The 25131-nt window shown below is 36.1% G+C and overlaps 1 protein-coding gene across 4 annotated transcripts in view; it reads right to left on the bottom strand.

Annotated features, from left to right (window-relative positions):
• The window catches only part of BDNF (brain derived neurotrophic factor), a 73581-nt gene that overhangs the window by 43629 nt on the left and 4821 nt on the right, over positions 1-25131 (bottom strand). The window contains exon 1 of one of the 4 annotated variants that reach the window (XM_072421836.1): positions 1551-1873. The exons of 2 other annotated variants lie outside the window; for them this stretch is intronic. The gene's annotated coding sequence lies outside the window, so the exon portion shown is untranslated. Of the gene's footprint in view, positions 1-481; positions 663-1550; positions 1874-25131 lie in introns of those variants that run through there. One more of the 4 variants, XM_072421838.1, reaches the window with a different exon arrangement.

The raw sequence follows: 25131 nt of genomic DNA on the forward strand, positions 1-25131 counted from the left end.
CCCTGGACTCCTACAGCAACTTACAGCATAGAAGAAATATTTTAATATAAAGCATGCAACACATATCACAATTCATCAATGCAAAAAAGTATAGATAACACACTCATGTTAACCTTTTCACAGCCAAATGCAGACACCAATATACAATAGGAAATCAAGTCAGTATCCAGATCTAGCTATTCAATAGGCAGGTAACAATTAAATCAGCAACTTAGGAAAAACTTTAGTAGCAACTCATCCCATTAATAAAATACAAGCATTAATACTAAAAAAAACAGTACAAAATACATTTATATTTTAATGTATTCCTAGCTGTACAGCTCAAGAAACCTCCCTCCTTCCTCCAACACTATGCTGAAGTGACTTTCAATAACCATGTACTGCCTGGAGCATCATAGACAAAGTTGAAGTTCCTATTGCAAGTAGTCTAGGTAGATGTTGACCCCCCTCACCCAACACCCACTTTCTCCATGCATCCTACCTTCTGTCTCTGCCAGTTTGGGAACTATTGGATTATTTTAGATGAAGACAAGCATCTGGATAAAAGTTTGATGGTTCCTTGGCATTTCCATGCTGATGATCAGAAAGAACTCTGGTGCTGCATCTCAGTGACAACCCAGAGGCTCCAATGTCTCATCAAATGTGCATGAGAAGATCAGAATCCTATACAGTGCTTCTTTGCTTGTGCCTGTATAGCCCTGCTTGTTGAGTTTAGTAAGGCGTTTAGACCAGAATGTCTTGGCTTTTTGTCAGTGAGAAATTATTTAGAGCCCTCTTTGTACTTCTATTGGTCAAACTCCCATGCAACTTAAAGTGACAGAGCAGATCTGTCTGTCCTCTACCCCAGCAACACACAACAATCATAAAAGAGTCATGAGGAGCTAACTCATGTCAGTTATTCCACCTTCCTCAGCCCAACTTTCCCTTAAAACACAGACTATGCCAGTGCAATTACTGGCACTGCAGCAAGTCAGCACAGGGCATCTCATCCTGTTACTTTGTAGCCAATTTGAATTTCAAATTCAGCCACCTGGGGAAGTGACTTATTTTTAGTTACAGCTCTTATCTTAACATAGGAACTAAAATGATAGCAAAAGATACATAATATCAAAAATACAATTATAAATACTACTAATAATACAATAATAACAATAAAATGTTGGCTTTTTATTCATTTTCTGCTGTTATTCAAAAACTGAAATGTTTGATATTTCCTCAAAAGCGTTAAATATTTGTAAGCGAAACTATTAATGGTACGAATTTAAAACATAAAATTATATATATATATATATATATATATATATATATATATATATATATATATCTCAATGTTTCCATATATTCATGCATTTTTCTATCTTTCTATCAGGGATCCAGTTAAGGAAATCAAGTCATTTTTAATTCATGAGCAATACAACTAGGAATAACTCTAAATGCTGACAGTATTGCTGCGTAGCTACAATGACAGACTGATAGATAAAAAAAAGAATAACAATAAAAAAAAAACATTATAGCGAATTTCTTGAATAAGCAAAAAAATTAGGACCCACCTTTTTCAGTTAGTACTTTCCTATGAATTCATCAAATCACTCCTAATTTTTTTGTAAGGGGTGGTGGTGGGGGGGATATCACAAATGAAACTCTTATAGTTTGTTTTCCTTGCAACTTCTTATAAAAAGAAAAAAAGAAAAAAAAAAGCAAAGTGCAGCCTTGATCTTCTGTGCAACAAAAGAAGAGGAAAAAAATCTTTAAATTATTGATAGTGGAAACTGCATGGTGAAGGCAGTGGAATCTCCTCATTAAATGGCTCCATTTGATCTTGCTGGAGACAGAGACAGCTCATACTACTGGAACTCACTAGGGTTAGACACAAGCTCATCAGCCCTCTGGAGCTGTGAATGGGATGTGGGTGGGAAATCCACACAAGTCTGTTTCTACTCTCTTTGACGTGGGCTGTCATGTGATGCCTTCTCAGCCTCTTAAAAGGCACACTCCTGAATGAATTACAAGCATCACACAAACCCCCTGCAGAAGGGATGGGTCTAGCTTTCTCTCAGTTTTTTTTTTCTTCTCCTTTTAATTAACTGTTTAGGTGCTGTTACAGCATCCGCTATCTGCTACTTGAAAAAGCTTCTTTTTTTTTAACTGAAAAAGCAAAATATTTTGCAGCTGATCCATACATGATCCTTGTTCTGACTATTTATACATTTATTTATTTTTCTAAAATACATATATATATATTTATATATAACTTTTTTTTATTGATATAGTTTCTTTTTTGTACCTGATTTTATTTAAAGAAATTAGATTATTTTCTGCTTTGTATAAGCTTGCAAGATCATAACTAAAATAATGGCATTTTGTATATACCTAGTCCAAAAGGACATCTATCAAAGAGAAAAGTACATATATGTTAGACAGTTGCTTGTTGATTAATATATATATATATATATATATATATATATATATACATTGTTACCTTGTATATGGCATTAATGGTATATTCTCTTATCCTTCCTTTGATTATTAATTGGTAGTGTATATATATATATATATATATATATGAATATATATATAAATATATATACACACACATAAATACATACATACATACTGACGCACACATGTTATATTCGCCCATGCTAGCTCTCAATATTGCACCGTCACTTGCCATAGACAGCAATATAAATTCTACTTAGAAGCCTTCTTCATGAAATAGCACCTCATCTGTCACTGAGTTATTAGATATTGTAACCCAACAGCCTGGGGTTAGTCATGTTTCCCTCTGCTGAGACTAGAGGGTCTCTGGGCTATCTTATTGAACTCCTTTCAAATATTAGGCTATGCATATTTATTGTGCTAATGGGAGCACAGGTGTCTCAGACATCACAATCTGGCTGCAGACATGGTAATGATGGAACTGCGTAGAGGCTGCAGGCACCACTGTACCATTGCCCTGGTAAATTAATATTGCAGGCACTATTGTACATAGGTACTGATTAACATGACATGGTAAATATAATAGGGAGGCATATACAAAACAATACAAAACAAATATTTTTTTTGCAAGTTTAATATATATATTTATGTGTGTATATATATATATATATATATATATATATATATATATTGTTAGTAATATTATTGATAATAAACTGAATTTATTAAGTGGCAATATATTTCACAATGCTGTACAATGATGACAATGGAGAGGAGAGGACCCTGGCCAAGGGAGCTAACAATTAGGAGATTTTACATATATATATATATATATATATATATATAATAAAACAAATATATATATATATATATATATATATATATATATATATTCTTCAATCCTCATAAGAGCTTTATAAAATAAATATTTGGATTTGCTGTTATCATAGTTTTATCTATGAGGTATTGAAGTATGCCAAAAAAAATGCTGCTAATTCAAAAATATTCACTATCCTATATATTTCTATAGAAATGTTATCCTAATATATACATATGAATTCATCAATATGTACACACTTTTTCTTATTTTTGCATTCTCCCTTTTTGACATCTTTCTTGTCTGTTTATCACAATCTTCAAACAAAGATCTCCTCCTAATGCGTTAGAACAGGAAAACAAGAACAAATCTATTGATAATTGGAAGGCTTTGATAACTCTCATTCATCGCCCCCTTCCCTTGCACTGGTATAATATCCTGGACAAAGGGGGTCCCCAGAGGGCAGAGCCACACACACGCAGAGAGGTGGGCAGGGGTTATCAGTCTGCTTTGTGTCTCAAACAATTTCCAGCAATTGTCTCCTCTGCACCATCCAGGCGGAGAGGATTGCCCTGTACTTTGCAGGGAGAACAGTTTATACTGGTAGAAGAGTGTTTATTTAACTAATGATGTTTACATCTATCTCATCCTTTTGCCAGGACCTAGGATATATTAAAGTCTAAAGCACCCCTTTAAATATGTTTTATTGAATATTTAATTTGCTGCAGAGGGAAAACAATCAAAGAAAAAAAATAATTACCTACCAGAGATTTACACATAATTAAACAATAAACTTTTTTTTAATAATTTCTTTTTTTTTTAATATTTCCTGAACTTTATCCACCTAGCTACTTTCTCAGCCTTCTCCCCAACCTGTTGTCAGACACTGTAAAGGTCACTTCAATCATAAGCCATCACTTTCAGATGCTATAGATGACTGTAGTGAGGTACTTTCAAGAAATCGTGATTAAACAAATGAGATGTCACTGTAGCAAGCTTGGCATCACAGCATCTCATGCTAATAATAATTTTAATTGGCTGAGGTCACCTATAACAACACTTTGTCTAATTATGTTGCTGATGAATCCAGAGGTTTTTTTGTAGGATGCAGAGTGTGGGGAGGCTACACACACATTACAATCTCACAATGGTGTACTGTTGATCAGTGTTGGGCTTAAATGAACATTCGGTTGTATTTTATTCAGTGTAGAATTATATAAGGGCAGGACAGGCTGGGACCCTCAACATCAGAGAGGTCCATGGAGTTGCAAAGAAGTTTTGACTCCATAAGAAGTTTTGTTCTTCATAAAAAGTTGGTATCATATTTGCAAGTTTGTGGATCCCCCCAACTCCTGGAAAGTGACCAACCTTTGTGTCACTCTTCATTGGTAATCAGATTAGACATATTAGGGGTGATTTAAGAACAGGGGATAATTTACTTAGCTTGATAAATGCTGTGAAAATTCTCACCCAAACACATCACAAAAAAAATACTTACACATGATTGGATGGTTTAATTCAGCAAAGCCTCGTTTACTAAGCTAAGTGAAATATCCCATGCAAGGGATCAGTGAACAGTCTATATTACCTTAGTAAATCAATCCCATTGTTTAGCACAATACAGACTTTTTAAAACAAGTTACACAGATTGTAAGTTGGCAAAAAATATCACTTTGCTATGTGAACAAGTTATATTCCTTTATTAAATAAACCCCAATGTGTACGCACACTCACATTACCTAAAAGCATTTTTTATATTTTGTATCTTTCCTTCTTATGAGTCATTCTGCAGAGAACATCGCTGCATACGATCCAATTTAAAAAGTGAACACTGCATTCTTTTCGATTGATCAGAAATGTTTATAAACTCACATTAAAAGTAAAAAAACAAATGGCAGCGTATCTGGGAGCCATGGGGCTGATTTACTAAAAGAACTTAGGCTGGTCACTTACTAAACCGAATAATCCCCTTGCAGGGATATATCACTTAGCTTAGTGAATGCAGTGAAAAAAATATTTTGCTATGAAAAGCCAATCACAAGCAATGAAAAAAATTGGATGGTTAAACTCAGAAGAGCTTTATTTCATTTACTAAGCTATGTGAAATGCATAGAAATGATTTACTTTTTTGAATGAACAGCCTATATTCTTAAGCAAATCAACCCCAATGCCAATCCTATAAAATTGGCATGGGTCTCATAAATTGAACATAATTTGGGCCCATTGTTTAATAAACCCATTGCTAATTTTAGGGATTGGAATAGTTTCTCTCTTAGTAAATAGCATGGGGAGTTTCATTCTGCTGCTGCTTTATCTGTATCATATCATATGTAAGAAGCCTTCCTATTATAATTGGAGCTTGGAACCCAAGTACCGCAAGTCTCACTTATGGGGTAAAACTCATAAATAACCATTTTTTATTTTTTTTATAGCTGTCTGTGTCTCTTTTGGCATGATTCCCACTCATTCCCTGACCCAATGATAAGTATCCAATGGAAAAGATATCGAGTGCAAATTTCCCCAATTATCTAAATTCTAGGGGTTCTAACTGTTCTTTATTGTACCTAATAAAAATACATCAATCTATAAATCTCAATTTTTAGTTGACTGGTGAGGGGAAATCTTAACCTACAATGAGGAATCATAAAATTAAGGTGTTTCTAAACTCTAAAATTAAGAAAATTGAGCAGCTGACCAATTTATAGATACAAAAGTTTATGAATTTTCTTTTCTTTTTTCACCAGGTTATTCTTTTCAGTACAATACATCTTAAGGGTGACAACACCTACACACTGTACTATAGAGAAGCAGTGTTTTCAACCCAGGACATGACTACACAACACTCCCCCTCCTCTCCATAACATTGCTGATGTTCTATTACTAGCTACATTTTTACCTTGCTAGATCAACAGGTATTTATTTTTATCTAGGAGATTTAATCAGTCACCAAAACGGCAGTTAGTTATTGTTGGGAATATATGATTTATGAATCACACCCACCGTAAGTCTATGCAAAATGGAGAAAAAAACTCACGAGTTCCAATTTATTAACGGTACAAACTCTATAGGTTTAATCCCCAGCTAATATTAATGGTGGGCAGTCAAAATAATGAAAGCCGATCTGACAATTTCTGCTTCGGATATCTATGAGTCACAACTATTTGTATCAAGTGAATATATGCAGCAAAGGACATCGTACTGCCGGTATGGCAAACATTGGTGAATCATAGAGAATCTAAATGTTTTCTTACTAATATTACATTTTCCTAATCATCCTTTTTGATTTGACTTTATTTTCTAGCTGTACATTTAAAATCATGATGGTAATTTATATACAGATGCCTGCTTTGTCCCAATATTGGCTATCTGTAAACCATATTGTTTAATCAGTATACTTGGTATAAGACGGTTGAGATAAAGTCAGTTACAGAATAAGTCATGGAAAGATGCAACATGAAACTTTTTTTTTTACCTTTAAATAAATAATATTATAATTTCAATAATATATATTTTATTTAAATAATAATTTTAGATCTAAAATGACCTATACATCTAAAAAACCATGGCGGTGACAGTCGACACCAGTTTACAAACATTTTATTGATCTATGATCTAGAAGAGTAGACCTTTAGCCTGACCCACCTGTGTGATTCCACAGGCTTAAAAGGGTGCACCTGCAAAACTCATCTTCATTTCTAAGTTGTCGGTGTCTGCAGACATATTTATCACCAGGGATAGGTGGGTGGTCATGGGCCCGTAGTCGGTGATGCAGTGCAGGGAAAACGGTGAATCACTTCTTTTAATATCAGTAAAATGCTGCACTTTCCCTTCCGTAATGTATCCAGTGGATAAAAATTAAAATAAAATGTGTGCATTTTTTTAACAGTGTGGTGGGTGAAACCTATCTATCTATCTATCTATCTATCTATCTATCTATTTATCTATATATCTTTATGCCTTTCTCTATATCACCATTCTTTCTTATATCTATCTATATTTTTATTTTTATTCTTTAATATTTATTATATTTTTATTCTTTAATATATCTATCTATAGTTTATTACTGTACTTATCTATCCATCTATTTATCACCAGCCTATAGATTTATAAATCAGTCTGTTTATATACCTACAACTAATCTATGATCTATGTCCTTCTGATTCCTCATTCATATAACTTATTTGCTCTGAATTAATGATTATGTCCAGAAAGGTTTTACTGCTGTCTATGACCACATTGGGAGGAGAGGATGACATTTCAATTCCTATCTCGCTGTATAGATTCAGATTCCTTCCTGCCCCAACATAAAAAGAAGGGGAATCTGTTCAGGTATGTGTTGAAAAACAATAAATATGTGTGCTTCCCTACACTGTCCAATATAAAGGTTCTTATTAAAGAATAGAGAAGATAGACTATCATAGGAGAACCTGGGTGATCTAGCGAACCTAGAATTGATTTCTTAAAAGTAATTTGCTATTTGATAGACTTGATCCATTCCAGGTTTTCTGGATCACCCAAGTTCTCCCATAGTAGTATATCTTCTCCAGTCTAGGAGAGCTTTAAAAAAAAATCAGGCCCAAAAAGTGTTGGCTGAAGATAGGTTATAAAAAACAACAACCCAGTAGATGTTTTAGGAGCTTTACCCAGGGACAGTTTAAAATAAATAGGGCCCTGGGTAATTTTATAGTGGGTGCCCCAAATGCACTGCATTCCAGATCTCTGCATCACCACCATGCTGATAATTCCCCGTAAAATGTAGGGGCCTTTGGAAGTTGACCATTTTTCTTGCCCCCAAAACTGACCCTGGCCTTGCATATAGTCTAGGTGTGAAAAATGAAGTCCGTCATATACCTGTCCTGTGAAAAGATTTCATTTTCAGGCCTAAAACTTGGAAAATCCCTAAAACCAGACTTCACTTCTAAGCTCACACCACTTAGGTTGCTGGAGAACTACAATAAGATTGACATTAATATATATTTGTTAATATGTACTGCCAGAGCCTGAGGCTGGCAGCACCGCTCTCCTTTACAGGATCCGAACACATATTATTAGCCTATTCAGTGTATGGTCAACCTTTGTGTATCCCTGAGGGCCATGAAACTGAGCTACAGCTGCCTGGCGAGATTACAACACGGACGGAAACAAATTCAATGCAGAGGAACATGTTTGGTACGGTCGCTCCTTTCCCCAAGGTAATATGTTAATAGCTCTGAAATGACAAGGAAGGACGACTAGTTTGCAGGTAAGGTCAAGAACACATGTTTGACAACAGCCAAGAGCTGGGGACGGTGCTGATCGGCACAGAAATTTGTTGTGTTGACTCTTCCCATGCCATTGTCTCCTGAGCCTTTATCAAACCATGACATTTCTCATGATGACAAATGACCGCTCGTAGGAGACCTAAAACTTTCCATGTCGAACTTTCACTGGTGGTTAAAATGCTAATTGACAAATACAAATAGAGATGACAAAGGAATTGGGACTGCAAGGAATTTGAGCCACAAGGCTATATACCTAAAAGACATAATAAAAGAGCCAGATGATATATTTTGAATTGCGAAAAAACAGTATAGGAATTAAAAAAAGGCAATTGCTTAAGTGGTATCTACAAAATATGGAAATGGTGTTAGATAGACACAACAGTCAAGATGAACAATGAAATACCTCTGGTGCTACCTATCAAAGGATTTGTAATAGTCTGTAGCTACTCTTGTGATCTAGAAACCTCTACCAGACTCCAGAGCCGGGTTTGGGGTCTCTATCAGGGACTATGGATGGACTCTATAGAAGGACCATGGATGGACTCTATAGATGGACTATGGATGGACTCTATTGATGGACTATGGATGGACTCTATAGATGGATTATGGATGGACTCTATTGATGGACTATGGATGGACTCTATAGATGGATTATGGATGGACTCTATTGATGGACTATGGATGGACTCTATAGATGGACTAAGGATGGACTCTATAGATGGACTATGGATGGACTCTATAGAATTTTCCTAAATGATGAACTTATAATAAATGCTGCAGCAAATATTTTTATGGCCATAGTTCTTCTTTCATGTTGCCTTGTAGTGGTTTCTCTGAAAAGGTCCAACACATACCAGTGATGATGGCCCCCTGCAGACAGACCACTGCTTCCACAGCATGCTAATAGGGGACAAGCTATTCCACCTAAGTCGTGGCTGCTTCACAAAGGAAACAATGTTTTTGCTCATGACTAGAATATATTGTCCAGAGACAGGCAACCAACATGGTGAGATGTCTGAAAGCTAGAACATATGGGCTTGGAGCTTCCTGCTTTACCTCTCTGCCTTTATGGCAAAACAGGCTCAGTTAATTTCCTCCAAGTACGAGCTCCTTTTTTCATCCCATTTGAATGCATTAGATTTTTTTTTCTTTTGGGTTTTCCCACATCGCTCACACATGACTTCAGCCAAGATGACAGAGCCTTCTGTCTCTGTTTATACGGAATTGAAGAATGATCTGTCCCAACATCATGTAAGAATTTAAGCTATGGCAACACTGGGATATGGAATGTACTGACGGACAGAACAGTGCTGTCTACTAGTCTGTCAATATTCAACTAACTCTCAAATAATTGTACAATGTGCTAATGAACAATGGCCTCAAAATACCCCCAGACTTTAATACCAGCGCCTTTTCAACATAAACTTTTGTATTTAACAACGGGATTGGCCATATGGATGACCATGAGGCAAATACGGCCATCAAAGCCTTTCCTATGGACCTTTAACAATTGGGGCAGCCTAGGGTTTAACATTTATGACTTTTTATGGAAACAGCTGTGCACAACAGCTACAGCATACATTGTGTATGAATATTTATCACCAGGGTGGCATCATTCTGTTCCAGGCCCAGTGCCCATTTGTAGAGCCCTACCTTTGTAGCATGCAATTATTTCACTTTGTATTGGGGGCCTAAACCGATCATCCTTTTATATGTACAAAGATAAGAACTTTATGCAGTCTTCTGACTCCTCTGAACATCCCCACACCCACTTGCCCCTACAGTTGTCTAGCTGAGCTTTCACAGATGAAAAAAATGGGGAAAAAAAGTTATCAGACAAAAATAAAAAGGTTTTACAGTACTGCATGGCATCCTGACATCCCCTCCACCACCTGGGCACAGAAAGTGGGTTGATTTAACACGGAGAAGAACGATCTAGTGGAGAAGAGGGCTTTGTGCTCTAGACTGAAGGTAAGAATTGCAGCTGAAGGTATTTTTTTATCCTTTGCTTTTTGTACTTATGCTGCTTGTTTTTTTAATGCAGTTCTGATTCAAACTTTGAACCCTTACATATATGTGTGCTTGGAGCCATTCCTTTACAAATATGATACTCCAAAAGCCTGTTGAAGAGTGGGCATCCTCTATAGATTGATAATAAACCTAAATCTTTCAAAATGTTCACCTCTGCAATTCTTCCTGTTGACCTCGACCTCATTACCAAGATATTAAGGCATCATACATGTATCCTAATTGGCTGTGATGGATTGTTTTCATATATTTTTATTAAAAGAAAAGAAACAGGGGAGGGGATACTGGAACAATACATCATAGCCAATTACAACATAATAAAGTACAAACAATAGTGCAATCCAATGCCAATAAGATACAGAATATCCGTATAGGGGGAAAACACACAGTTAACCCGAAAAGGCTAAGAGTGAAGAAAAGGAACAGGGGTAGGGGGGTAACAGGTCAAGAAGGGGCCCGAGATGATGCACAATGCTCGATCCACAGATTCCAGGTAAGTTCAAATGCGTTAGGGGTGTCCTTGAGAATGCATGTTAGTTTGTCATTGATCATTATCCGATTGATATTGGTTGGTGACAAAGCAAGGGAGATGTTAGGTGATTTCCAAGCTTTAGCTAGATAAGTTCTGGCTGCCAACAGCATGTAGTAACAAACCTTTTTGGGATATTTCGGTAGGGGTAGTCCCATTCTACCTAATAGGCACTTTCAAGAGTCTGAGTAGTTGAGGTATGTAACATTGAGGCGATGAGCTGTAAGACCCTCGCCCAATATTCCTGTGCCAACGAGCAGGACCACCAGATGTACTCCATGTTGCCCCCACATCCCTGGAAACAATTAGGGTAATTGGTTTTTTTAGCAGTTGGTCTTGGGAAGGTTCATAATCAGTGCTGCAGAGAAAGTACATCAAGTTGCCCTTCTTACTGAACGATACAGCCTAGATCACAAATCGTGTAGATAGTGGATCCTCCCATAGCATATCCTAACAGTGATTTATTATCTATAAAGAATATTACTCAGATGTTTATTATTTTAAAGTTCCTATGTACTACTGAAAAGTAAAAATATTCATGTATGACCTATGCAAATTCTTGTGTACATACCTACTTGTAGAGTACCAACCTTTGTATTGTTATTGCCACTTGACCATTATAAGTATCTGCTACTTGGCAATCTGGTTAGCACTGCCACATGGAGGCATGGGGAATCCTTAACCTTGAGTAGAATGAGACTTGGAGCTTTCACAGGGAAGGGGAGCAAGAAAAGATAAGTATAGTAATTTGGGGCGCAGGGGGGGGGGGGATAAAAAGGGAAATTTTACTTTGTCCTCTATGGGCAAAACACATGTTCATTTTTATTGCTATCCTGTCTCCATAATATAGGAAATGAGGAGGCTCTTTTGTGTTTAGCCCTAGGCTGTGGGACCATGAAAATATTTTAACTAAGGCTATAATTAGACTGGATTCTGGGTAATTAGCTCTAAAAACTATGACTTAAACTACTATTCTAGGTAAAATAAGGAAGCAGAACATCTTCCATTAAATAAAACATCGGAGTAGAGTACAGAGCGTTCATGTTCAGCTATATTATTAGAAACCCCTGTGAAAGGTTATAGCATGGTGCCCCCTACTGGAGGAGGTAGATCTTGTTTATTTGTTCTATTACTAATATAGGTAAAGTTTGTAAATCTTCAACACCCTTTTCTCTTTTCACTCTACAGCACAGTGTACAACCCATAGAAAAGCCTACATTGTCCAGCACAGCGCAGAGCCCGTACTGTCTAGTAAAGCATGAAGCGAATATTGTTTAGCACAGTGCAGAACCCATATTGTTTTTGTATCCAGAAGAGCCTATATTGTCCAGAACATTGCAGAGCAGACATTGTCCAGAACAGCATGAAGCCAATATTGTCAAAGCAGTGCAGAGTCCATATTGTCCAGCAGATCACAGCCCACATTGCTCAGCACAGTGCAGAACCTATGTTGTTCTTGTATAATAGAGTCCATAATTTTCTGCACAGTGCCGAAGTTATGAAACAAATTATACAGATTAGCTATTGTAACTTTAACTTTAACCATGCAAAAAAAAATTGTTACCTACAGGACATTTATTCATCATGCTGCATGGAGCACTTAAGGCATTCTAAAGCACACTTAAGGTAAGCTAAAAATTTTAACTGCTATGTAGAACATGATTTAGGATCACATTGTGTCTCATATTCCTTATGATTTATTGTTGGGCAAGCAAAACATTAAAAAGGAAAGCATAGTATATAGATATTATTCCTAGTTGTAGCTTTTAAATCGTAACTTTCAACGTTTGTCATTGTAGACCACTGCAAATTAAGTTTATGGTGAGAAGAAAAATCTCAATTTTATTTTGGCTTAGGATATTTCAAATCACAAAAAAAAACTTAAATATGTCAAACTAAAAAGTTAATATAAAAATAATCAAAGCATAAAATTGTTGGGTGTGGGTGTACTTTGTCAGTTGTCCATAAAGTGCAGTATTAAATGAACGACTTCTTCTGAGCAGATTACAGGTCCCTACACCCACATTTCCTTCTTAATTATCTCCACCAGGATGAGATAGTTAGGTATGATCTGTGGCTTTTTCCTGGTGTCACTGTGCCCACACACCTTCTGTAATTCATGAGCTATCACACACCTTTCATGTTAGTTGGACTACCTAATTATCTATTGTAAAAGATAGAAAATTCTGGCAGCCAATCAGAATGGCCCATTCACAGAGAATATTTGATTAAAGATATTTATATGTGTGGATGTATTGGGACATACTTGTTTCCTTCAATATATTTTCCCTATTCTGACAGAAAAGAAAGAATTTAACTGTTTGGGAACTTTGAGGAAGCTTAAAGTGTAGCACATAGAATGTAAATACATTGTTATTGGTAGGGGGTAATCCTACAATAGAGCAGATGAGATGCAAAGATAATTAAAGACGACTCACCTGTTTTATTTTTGTCGTTCTATGTACAAATATGGACTGGGCCACCATTAAAAATTTGTGGGCCTCATACTAGGTACACTTCTTCCCCTATTGTAGAGTAAAGCTCTTTGTTGGGGCCAGTTAGAAAGGTACCCCTTGCGCCCCTCCTAATGGCAGCCCTCGAATATGGATGAGGCCCCACAGCTGATGAGGTAGGACCAATGTGTAGTACAGGAGTAAAAGGCAAAACAGTAGTCGGACAAGCCAAGGTAAGTATACAAAAGGATCAGGATAAGGATATGAAGAACTCCTTGTACAGACAATGTCCTGTTGTCAGTTACTTCCTTAAACAAGGGACCAGCAGGTAACATAACCCACCACCAGAGGGAGTGCTGGAGCAGAGGCAGCTCAGGTAGTGTTCTCTCTTTTGCCAGCAGATGGAGTGCGTCTGCAGAATATACTGGTCATCTGGGGGTAAAGGGGCAGCTCTCAGGAAATCACATGATTCAGATCAGGATATGGCCAGTGAATGGGATTCCTGGGGAGGTCTGCTGCTGGATTGCTGGAGTGCAAGGTAGGTGACACAGAAAAGGTTATAGATCCCCAGGTCCTGTTGGGATCTGTGACAACCAGACAAAGTTTACCTTGACAGGTTTACCGAGCTGGTATAGAATACTGCAGTGTTCCCATTGGCTTTTGGATATTCCCATTGGCTGCTGCCCTCTTTATACTTTAACATCTAATTTTACCTTTGCAACCATTTGTGCAAGAAGAGTGTAACTTATCTTCCCCGCTCATTTTATCATTATTATCTTGTATTTATATACGCCATCATATTACCCAACGCTTTACAAAGTCCATAGTCATATCATTAACTGTCCCTCAAAGGGACTCACAATGTCCCTACCATAGTCATATGTCATTAACACAACTGAATTCCCATTCCTGATGGGAAGCCAGTTAAAATAACTGCATGTTTTTGGGATGTGGGAGGAAACTGGAGTACCCGTAGGAAACAGGAAAACATACAAACATCATGCAAATGGTGTCCTGGCCAAGATTCATGAGATCCTAGGCAAGAGCTCAAGCCACTGATCCACCAATGCTGCCTAAATGCTAATGTCCTGGTCTTTTTTTGGTTATAGTGGGCGGGGTAGCAACCCCTTGGTTTAATGGACAACTAACCACTGCCGTTGCACGCCTTCACTTTCAACCACCCCACCTCCACCAAGGGGGGCAATGATACTGATACTTGATACTTCTAGATAGGTAATTCACTCATCTTTTACCCCAAAACACTTGGTGCTTGTTATTTGGCCACTCGTGGACCCACCACTGATACAGGGTATGGCAGGAAGAGACCCACATATTGGTGCTTTCAATGATCTTCTCTTCGGTCCACCAGACCATAGGGAAGGCAACACATTAAAGGGAAAAGCAGAGGAAAGGAATACTGCACAGACAAAGCACAGGTTCTCTTTACATTTTAAATGGACAAAAATGAAAATTATCCTGCGTCTGTAGGTATTTGTGACTTCTGTTATAAGGACACTAAAATCCTAAATCCAACGTATGAGAAAACACAAAATAAATGCCATCACCAATGCTCCCGAGAGCTGAGTATGGATGTGTAAAGCCAGCAGTTTGTACTGCAGATTTGTCTGGATGACAAGCCTGTAGAAGCTCTGTGGCTGACTCACTTACAATGCACAGAAATTTGCCTTACAAATGGAATTAATTCAGTTTGTGGGGAGTTCAAATCATTTGCATACCTATGAATCTATATTTTACAACTTTATTTTCATATTTCAAAGACAAATCTAAAAATGAGATAGCTGAGGATTTTTCAAAGTGTGATTGTTGCCAATACACAATAGGGATGGCAATTTTATTTTGGCCAGACCAATATTTTATAGACGCCAATATTCTTTATGCATTATTATTGCGGAACAAAGATTGGTGACCCTGTTATACATAGGTGATGGATGCACAATAAAAACCTTACTGGTGACTCTGGTTTTCTTCCTAGAACTACTCTAAACTAGTGGTCGTCAAACTTTGGGAGCTCACAGACCACTAAATTTATAGACTCCAGACTCTGCGCATACCCCGGGAGCCGTATGTCAATGGGAAAAAACTTCCCCCAAGTGACGTCATGATGCCACAACCTGCCCACTCTCCAGAAACACAACTCGCCCACAACCGAGCTTGCGGTTTATACGGGGTACATGGTCCGTGGCTCTGGTTGTGCGCCCCGCTTTCGGGGTCCTTCTTCTGACCCCACTGGGGGGCGTACCAGCCAGGGCCGCAGACCACAGGTTTGTAACCACTGCTCTAAACTGCTAGTTAAAAACTAAGCTTCAGGCAAATAATAAAAGTCATCTACATCACTAATATCTCTTGGACAGCAGCACTGGTTGGGGCAGCACTTGGTGTCCAGCATACCGACACAAAAATAATATTATTATTATTATTATTATTAATAATAAACAGGATTTATATAGCGCCAACATATTACGCAAATATGCTGACGAACGGGAGCAGGAGGATAAACGTATCAGTTGTATTTTCTGTGTATTTCTTTGGGCACCCTGCAAGTGTAGAAAAATAACTGCGCCAAAAGAGTATGTTCCTACTTATATGACAAAATGGTGCAATTCTAGATCTGAATTTGTAAGCTTCTTTCAGATGTATTTATCTCCATATAAGAGAGCATGAAAGGTATCAGGTCACAAGATTTCTGTAAAAGCCAACATAAAGTTAGCAAAGGATATAATAAGAATACTACTAATAACAAATAGTTAAATATTTGGTAGATCAAAAAGCAGCAAAGGACAGAAACTCATGGTCCTGGTTTACATACATTTACAATCATGGTATGTACCTCTATGTCTGGAGTTCAGATTTAAATTCCCCAGCTTCTGTGTAACTCTACAAAATTTCACGCTAGGTTCAGACCTGCAGCGGGATCAAGCATGCCCGTGTGGTTCCCAGTGGCTGCCACCTTGCAACCTGCTCAATCACTCACACTGCACCTCTGGTTCTTAAAATACTAAACTGCTTACTACTGTCCCCATTCATTCTCTATGGGACTGCCATAGGTAGGAGCTACTTGTAGCATCTCCCCAAAGACAGAGGTTCCGTGGCACGAGGCAGCAGTTACTGCACCACAAGTCGGGACATAGCCTTGGTGGTTCCAATAGCACCCGGTATCTGAGCTCCCTGCAACCTTCCCACAAAAAGTTGGGAAGGAGCAAGTTTGAAAATCATAAAACCACTCCCCTCCTATTGTGTGTTACTTCCTCCACCTCCTAGATTGTAAGCTCTTCGGGGCAGGATCCTCTCCTCCTCCTGTGTCACTGTCTGTATCTGTCTGTCATTTGCAACCTCTATTTAATGTACAGCACTGTTTTATATGTTGGCACTATATAAATCCTGTTTAATAATAATAATTGACAGTAGTACCATGCTTTGAATTCATTCAAGAAAGATTCTGCCTAAATGTGACTAGTTTGATAACCATTTACATTGAAGTCTATGCACAGTCATTTAGGCTGCTCTACTTGAGTTCATTGCAAAGCCCCTAAACATGTAATTGTCACCAAAATGGGAAGGTCAGAGGCACTTGTGGGAACATGTCACAGGTTAAAAAAGTAAAAGTTTAGCATGAAAACTTTGTTTTTAAACATGGTAGGGTCAGATTACATCATTAGCATCCCCATGCCCCATCCTACAAAAGGTCATGCTTGGAGGATGCTGAAATTTTTTTTAATGATTGATTGCAGATATTCCATTGAAATCTAAAGTTTGCCAGATTTTGGTTGTTTGATGTATTTGAAACAAATTGGATCTCAGTAAATTCTCTCATCTCTGTTTGACAGAAAGTTTGAATCCTGTAAATAAGCAATCGTAGAAAACTACTGAATATGGATGTGTTGGCATGTTTTTATGTGGCCTAGGTAATGGTTCACAGCTTTAAGTCTTACCTGAAGAGCCACTGTAAGGTCAACAGGCTATAATCTATATTTTCATGTCTATTAGTTATATAAATATTTTTTTACAAAAAAAAAATTGTATACAAGGTGCACCCATGACACCGGATATACAGAGTATATCAGAAACTGTTTGCCTTCGGACTCACTCTTAGGGTGGCTTCAGACTTGCTTTGGGCTCGAGGGATTCCTGGTGACTGGCACATTGCCAACTGCTTGGTCACTCACACTACAGCGTTGGTTCTTAAAGTACCAGCACCAGCACATTTGACAGTTAGTGTCAGTTAGATGTACTGGTACCACTCATTGCCAGACCAAGACGTTCTCAAATAGCCTGTGGCAGGGAGAAGCTACTTGTGGCCTGTCCCCAAAGGCAGCGGTTCCTTGGCATAGTCATAAACACACCACAACCTCATGGCCAATGTGAACATAGCCATAGTCTGAGAAATATTTTATCTATATCTAAACATAAACTTATTCACAAGAGATTTAGGAAAGTAAACTAAAAGCAGAACCCAAGATGTATACTTGCCTGAAATGAATGGCTATGGCCAGTGACATGACCTTGCTGAAGTCAATGGTAATGGGAATTGTGGTTTGCTAGGAGTCTTGAGGAAAAGTCTGCAGGGCGCTGTGCATAGCTTTCTAAAACATTATATCACCCTTGCTCAATACTCCTCTCAAGATCTGTCAGTCCTGGAGTATGAGTGGGCTGACTCTTATATCAATCTATGAGTTATCTAAAATGCTTTAATTATCTCATTCTAAAAAAATATATTCCCCAAATTCCATCCCATCCCAAAATTTTTCTCAACAGTTTCAAAATCTTTACAATTTCATATATTTATAAGTGATCGCTGATATTTTGTAAAAACTTCTGTAAATAAACCAATTTGCATATCATAGTTGGTTTGAGCTGTCCTTGTGCATTCCAAAATGTTCACACTTCACAATAATTCAGTTTTATCAATCCATACAAGCCTAATTCATCAAGACATATGAACACACTAATGATGCCTTAATATTATTGTTATAAGTATTGATTTTAATATTACTAATAATTGTATTTTTTGGTTTTGACCTTGACATTTTATTATATATTATGTTTTTATTATTTTGTTAGAAGTATATTTTAAACATTTTTTCCATATTTACAAGGAAATCAAAATCTTTTTCATAATAATAATAATATATTATCCCCATAAAGAAAACATTGAACAATAACTATATTATCATGGAAAACATATTGTGGAGGAATTTATTTGTAAAAAAATTAAACTGAATGCCCCATGATTATTTTTTCTTTTTGTTCTGAACACTAATTTGGCAAAAGTTGCAATGGAAATAAAAACCTTCATTCAACTGTAAAGCATGGTGGAGAAAGCATTATTTGACTTGGATAGGTATTTATCATAAAGAGAAAAATTATCTAAAAATCTATTTAGGAAAAGTTGCAAAAAATATTATCAAGACAATGATCCATTACCAGTGAAGATGTAGAAAAGTTTGCAGTATGCAACAAGAAAATCTTCTGAACCACAGGAGTAAATTTATAAAAAAAAAATAGCTTAAACAGAATAAATTTAGAGTCTGAACCTTAAGATCCTGACAATGCTTTGGCATGATCTGAAGAGAAGCATTTTGGCAAGGAATCCCAGGAACACCAATGGACTAAAACTGATCTAAATTTCTTTATAGCTGCTGAGAAATTTCTTTCCTTTTTTGTTGTACCTTAATGTGTATAAAGTTTAGGAAAATTTAGACTATAAATATAATATACATTTAATATATAGAGTGAAAAGAAAAAAGAAAATATTCAAAAGATTTCAAACAAGATTACCAAATTGAAATTCATATATATATATATATATATATATATATATATATATATATATATATGTGTGTGTATATATATATAAATAGGAAGAGAGAGTATTTTTGAAAATGTTTTTATATATATTTATTTTAGTAAATACTACTATACTAATACCATGTGCTTTAGTACTTTCAGTATATCTGTGCATATTTTTTATATGTAATTGTGCAATCAAGCTAAATGTTTTTCTTGATTTTTTTTAACTGGTTTCTTTTAGTTGGTATAACAGATGTCAGAGCAGATGTTTACGGCGTTTTATGACGCATGTTATGCCACAATATTAAAGCAAAAATAAATGATGGAAAGGGAAAATGCTAGGCAATGTTCAGTTCTGTGTGAAGAAATATATATATATATATGAGAAAATACATATACAATTTTAAAATGTGTGTCTCGAATTTATAAATATTTATGTTCTGCAAAAAAAATAAAACAATGGAATAATAGATATATAAATGCTATAGTAAAATAATGTCATACATAATATTGGACAAACTGAAAAAGAATCAAAGTCATAATAAATATATTTTTACAGCCACAGCTCAATAATCACGGCTATTGAATTGTATCTGCTCCGGAATGTAAAAGTATGAATGGTATGCACAATAAGACAAGGGTCAGACACAAGAGATCTTGTCATACCAGTTTTTTCATAATGCTTTCAGAATCCTTGCAACTTTTAAAAAAGTACATTACTAAGGAACTTCCTGAAGGGGGGTGACAAAAGTCTGCCAGTTGTGTTTCTGCGTTGTCACCTACTGCCCTAATGAAGACTACAAGCTGCTGTGCCGACACACATTACACAGGCATGATTCGTCATGGTCATATCTGTTCACAAGCAATAAAGTGCAGTTGACTCTCCTTATGAAATATTGCATATGAATATTTCATCTTTTCATATTTAATATTTCATATTTACATTTTAAGGTAGTATATAGAGCTAATTAAATTAAAAAAAAGAAATTGACCTCAAATCATTACAGGTCCACTTGAATTATGTTTACTGACCCTTTTTGAATATACACACCGCACTCATTATCCAAAAAATGAGGATATATCTCTAAGCTAATAATAGAATTGTTAACAAGGGTTGGGAGTTTATGTTTCTATTTAGTGTGGCTCAGTCAGTGAATGGGCCCATAGCAATGATTTATGGCCCATTAAATGTTAATGACCACACCCCACCTTCTGCTTCTGGCAAATCCACCATAGCAAGCAATGATGGGGTCGTTCTGTTACCAAAACATTGTAGATAGGTATTAAGATCATGAATGATTTTTGCAGAGGTGTACCCGTTACTAGAATGCTTGCTCGGCTTGGTAAAAAAAACAGCTTGTATTAATCGACCATTCAAATGCAAAGAAATTTTTTTTGTTTTTTATGACTTGTTTCCTTTTTTTAATTTACATTTATTTTGTATGTTTTGTGAACACAGATTTATCTGTAGGCTCAAAATAAAAAATTAGATTGAAATCAGCTTGTGACAGCCAACAAATTGCAATTGTATGTGCAAGGTGATCACGGAAAGATCTTTCTGCCCAGTTTGTTGTTAGCATGCTTGCTTGGACTGGCTGAGCATACCTGTTTATACCTGTTGTACATAGCCACGATCCTGTGTCAGGCATGACATATTAGATGTCATATGACACGTGTGACATCTACTATTACATTTAATAAATGTCACATGTAGAAATTGTTCCATCATGGGAGTGTTGGCTTGTCTAGAGCACAGGTGCAATGCCTTCCATAAGCTAGAATGAAAATAACATATAACACAGCCCCTTGAGACTTTCTGTGATCTTGGCCTCTTCTGGCCCTCTGTCATTAGCAATGTTACATTTAATCAGTTCAAAAAAAACTGTTAATTAAAAATATTGAAAAAAAACATAAATAAAAAAGTAAAAATTTCCCAATGAACCTAAAATAATCTAGATTTATTTTTAATTTAATGTATTCATCATAGGGAAGATCTTCTCTATACTACACTCCCCCACCTCTTAGATTGTCAGCTCTTCTGGCCAAGGTTCTCTCCTCCTCCTTTGTCATTGTTTGTATGTCATTTGCAACCCTTATTTATTGTACAGCACTGTGTTTTACAAAAAAAAAATAATAATATTAGTCAAACCACATGTGCCATTCTATTTACAGTCATCCCAGTCATGTGATGGTGATACATCATTTATTAATTTATTTAATTTTAACCCGAAAGGACAATATTGCTTGACTTAAAAAAGAAATGTTCCTAGTAATTGTTCTCAAATAAATGTTTTGGAATTAAAAAAAGGTGTTCTTTTTTTAAATCTTTTTACAATGGAAGTTTAATATTAGTCAAATATCAAAAGAAGAGTATTATTATTGTAATATTATTATTACTATTATTATTATATAATAAGAAATAGTAATGTTTTTATTCTTCCTAGGATTCTATTTATAAAGCAGCCACTCCAAAATTTTCTGGTGGAGAATCTTTCAGGTCCGTGTGTTTCACTGGCTGGTAATTGATTTTCCTCCTGGGAATATTTAATGGAATTTCAAATTCAATGCTTTATAAATAGATCTTTTATTGTTGTTGCTATTATTATTTATATTATTCCCGATAATATTATTATTTGATATAGCACCCCCTTTCCTTAGCACTGTACAATAGGTAGGTGTTAATACATAAAAACGGTATTTGGAAATAGTTGTTCCCCAATTTAATATCAAATGTTGGGATTGATATTAGCATTTTTTAAAATTTACACTGGCTTTAACCCTGCTGATTAATTGTCTGCAGTGCCCACTGCCATCCCTTGCAGATTATTGCAATAGCCCCAACCACCGAATACATGGCACCAATGCCAACAAAAACAAAGATATTTCTAACTGGTGCCGACTATCTACCAGTGGAAGAACAAATTAAAAAATATTATTGATTGTCTGCTTTACTGGCCCTCCATCTTCCTTCCTGTGTGACAGCGTTTGATATGGTACATAACCCCCAATTATTGTGAATGTTTTTTCTTTATTTTGTGAACCTGTCCGACCTATTAAATCAATGCCAATCTATCACATTTACTGACATGTGAACGCCTTCAGTGATGACCTTTTTTATGTAATTCTCTCTTTTCTAGTTGATCATTGACCTTAATACATTTTTGAGGGAAAGTTGGGTGAAAGGGCTCTCAGCTCACTAAGCGGTGAACAGAAAAATCTTACATCGCCCTGGTGAACGTCTAATTATATGATCATCATGGGATAAAATTAAGAGGTGATATCGATATTGAAATCTCATCATCCCCATGCTAAAGTAAATGTATCATGAACAACTTGATTTTTAAATAAAATAATCCTTCCCCCTCTTTTTGATTCCTAAATCTCCTGGATCCTCTTTGCAGCCATTTCATCTCCTAAAAGATGTACTCCATCTATGGCATTTCTCAAAACAAGTTTCCTGATGGTGACAACAGTGGTTCATCTTTGCATATTTCATATTGAAATGACAACATCATCAGAAGTGCATATGACTGATTATCTTAGATTGTAAGCTCTTCGGGGCAGGGTCCTCTCCTCCTCCTGTGTCACTGTCTGTATCTCTCTGTCATTTGCAACCCCTGCTTAATGTACAGCGCTGTGTAATATGTTGGTGCCATATACATACTGTTTATTAATATTATTAATAATAATAATAATAATAATAATAATAATGACCAGGTGACAACACAGAAGGCTCTATTTATAAAAACAGGGTATCAGAAATTCCCTCAAACTTTCCCTCGTGGGAATCAATTACTGCTAATAAATGTCACATTCACTGCTTTATACATATACCAGTAAATGAAGAGGGTGTAATTCTTTTTCATGTGTATGTGATAAATACAAATATATCAATTATTAAGAATGGATTCTTATCACATATAAATGATTATTATTATTATTATTATACAGGATTTATATAGTGCCAACATATTACGCAGCGCTGTACATTAAATAGGGGTTGCAAATGACAGACAGATACTGACAGTGATACAGGAGGAGGAGGGGACCCTGCCCGAAGAGCTTACAATCTAATGATTACATTATCTCAGATAATCTAGTAAAATCCCATGGAATTCTTATCTGCAGTGAATGGCACTGGTTCATACATTTGCCATTGGACATGTGTAAATATTTTCCATGCAGTAACTTCTATGTGCTTTGCATGGCCTATGGAAGAAAAATACAAATGGGTGAGTTGGCTTCCTTCCACAATAGTGGCCTTGGAATAAGGCAGGGAGATCAGATTGTGAGCTCATCTGAGGACAGTTAGGACTTTATTTATAAAACAAAGAATCAGACATTCCCTCGTAGAAATCTTCCAGGTCCATGCGTTTCACTGGCAGTAGCTAATTCCTACTAGAGAATGTCAAATGTGACTAGGCTATAGCCTTTGCACAACGCGCCATATAAATACATAATAATAAAAATAATAAATGATTAAAGATGGACTTTCAACAATACAAAATATTATTGTTTTAATTCTATACAAATAATATTATCCAATGAAATAATAAACCTCAGTGAATGTCATTTACTGCTCAATTTATCACCAAGCATAGGCATATGATTATTAACCATGCAGTAATATTTGGGTGTTCTGCACAGCCTATAGAATATAAATTAGTAAATTAAATGAATTTTCCAAGCACATAATATAATCTCATAAAACTGCAGTGAATGTCACATTTACCAATTGATCAATTTGCTCTAATGTTTGTATTTATTATCTGTACAGTAGCATATGAATGGTTAAAGATGCCCCTTTAATTTATAATATTTATTTGATCCTAAATATATTCTGCAATACAGTAAACATTTATTAAATTTGCCAATTCATGTTGTATTTATTTTTGCAACAGTTGTAAATAAATATAAAAAATATAATATTATTATATTGATACAGTGAACATTTGCTGAATGTCACATTTACTGCTCTATTTATTTTCCATGCAGTGATCACAGATGAGCTCCAATCCCATTTATAATATTTCCTATGATTGATAACATAATATTATAAAATTGTCATCTGCTTTGGAGGTGATCTGGAGTGTCCCTGCCTTGCTAGGATGCCATGCAGAAGAGGAATGCAGAGCTGTGTGCTTTGCAGCCATTGCACAGCCCTCCCCCAGCACTCCCCAAACTTCCATTGTAGTAAAAAGTTACTGCAGTGGAGCGTAGACAGCATCATTCATGGAATTCCGGAGTGGGCGGGGTCTGAGTTTCAGCAACACGTGACACTCCCTGTATGGTATTGGAGGCTGTTTATGACGTCACAAAGCCTCCAGCAATCCCAGACACTTGGTGCGGCTCAGATGGCAAGCTCAGCCCGATCTGTAATGCAGATTGCAAGCTCTTCCAGAAATATTTATCAGTTGTCTGACCTTTCTGTTTCACGTCTCCTCCCGCACGTATTTAATTGTCGGTGATTATATTGATAGGCGTCTATAAACGTGCAGCCATTACGATTTATAAAGTAATCCATTCCAGGGTTATTTTATTAGTAATTATTTTACACGACAATGTAATGATTTTTGTAACTGATCTGTCTGCATATTTGTGCAAAGATGCAAACCTGAACCAAAAAAATGATGCCCGACAAATAGGATGTAGATGGCATAAATGGTTTCTATATATAGATACATTGATTTCTATCTCCATATACATTGATTTCTATCTACATATATATAATTATTTCTATCTACATATACATTGATTTCTATCTACATATACATTAATTTTTTTATCTACATATAC

This window comes from Pyxicephalus adspersus, chromosome 9, assembly GCF_032062135.1.
Source record: "Pyxicephalus adspersus chromosome 9, UCB_Pads_2.0, whole genome shotgun sequence".
Lineage (NCBI taxonomy): Eukaryota > Metazoa > Chordata > Amphibia > Anura > Pyxicephalidae > Pyxicephalus > Pyxicephalus adspersus.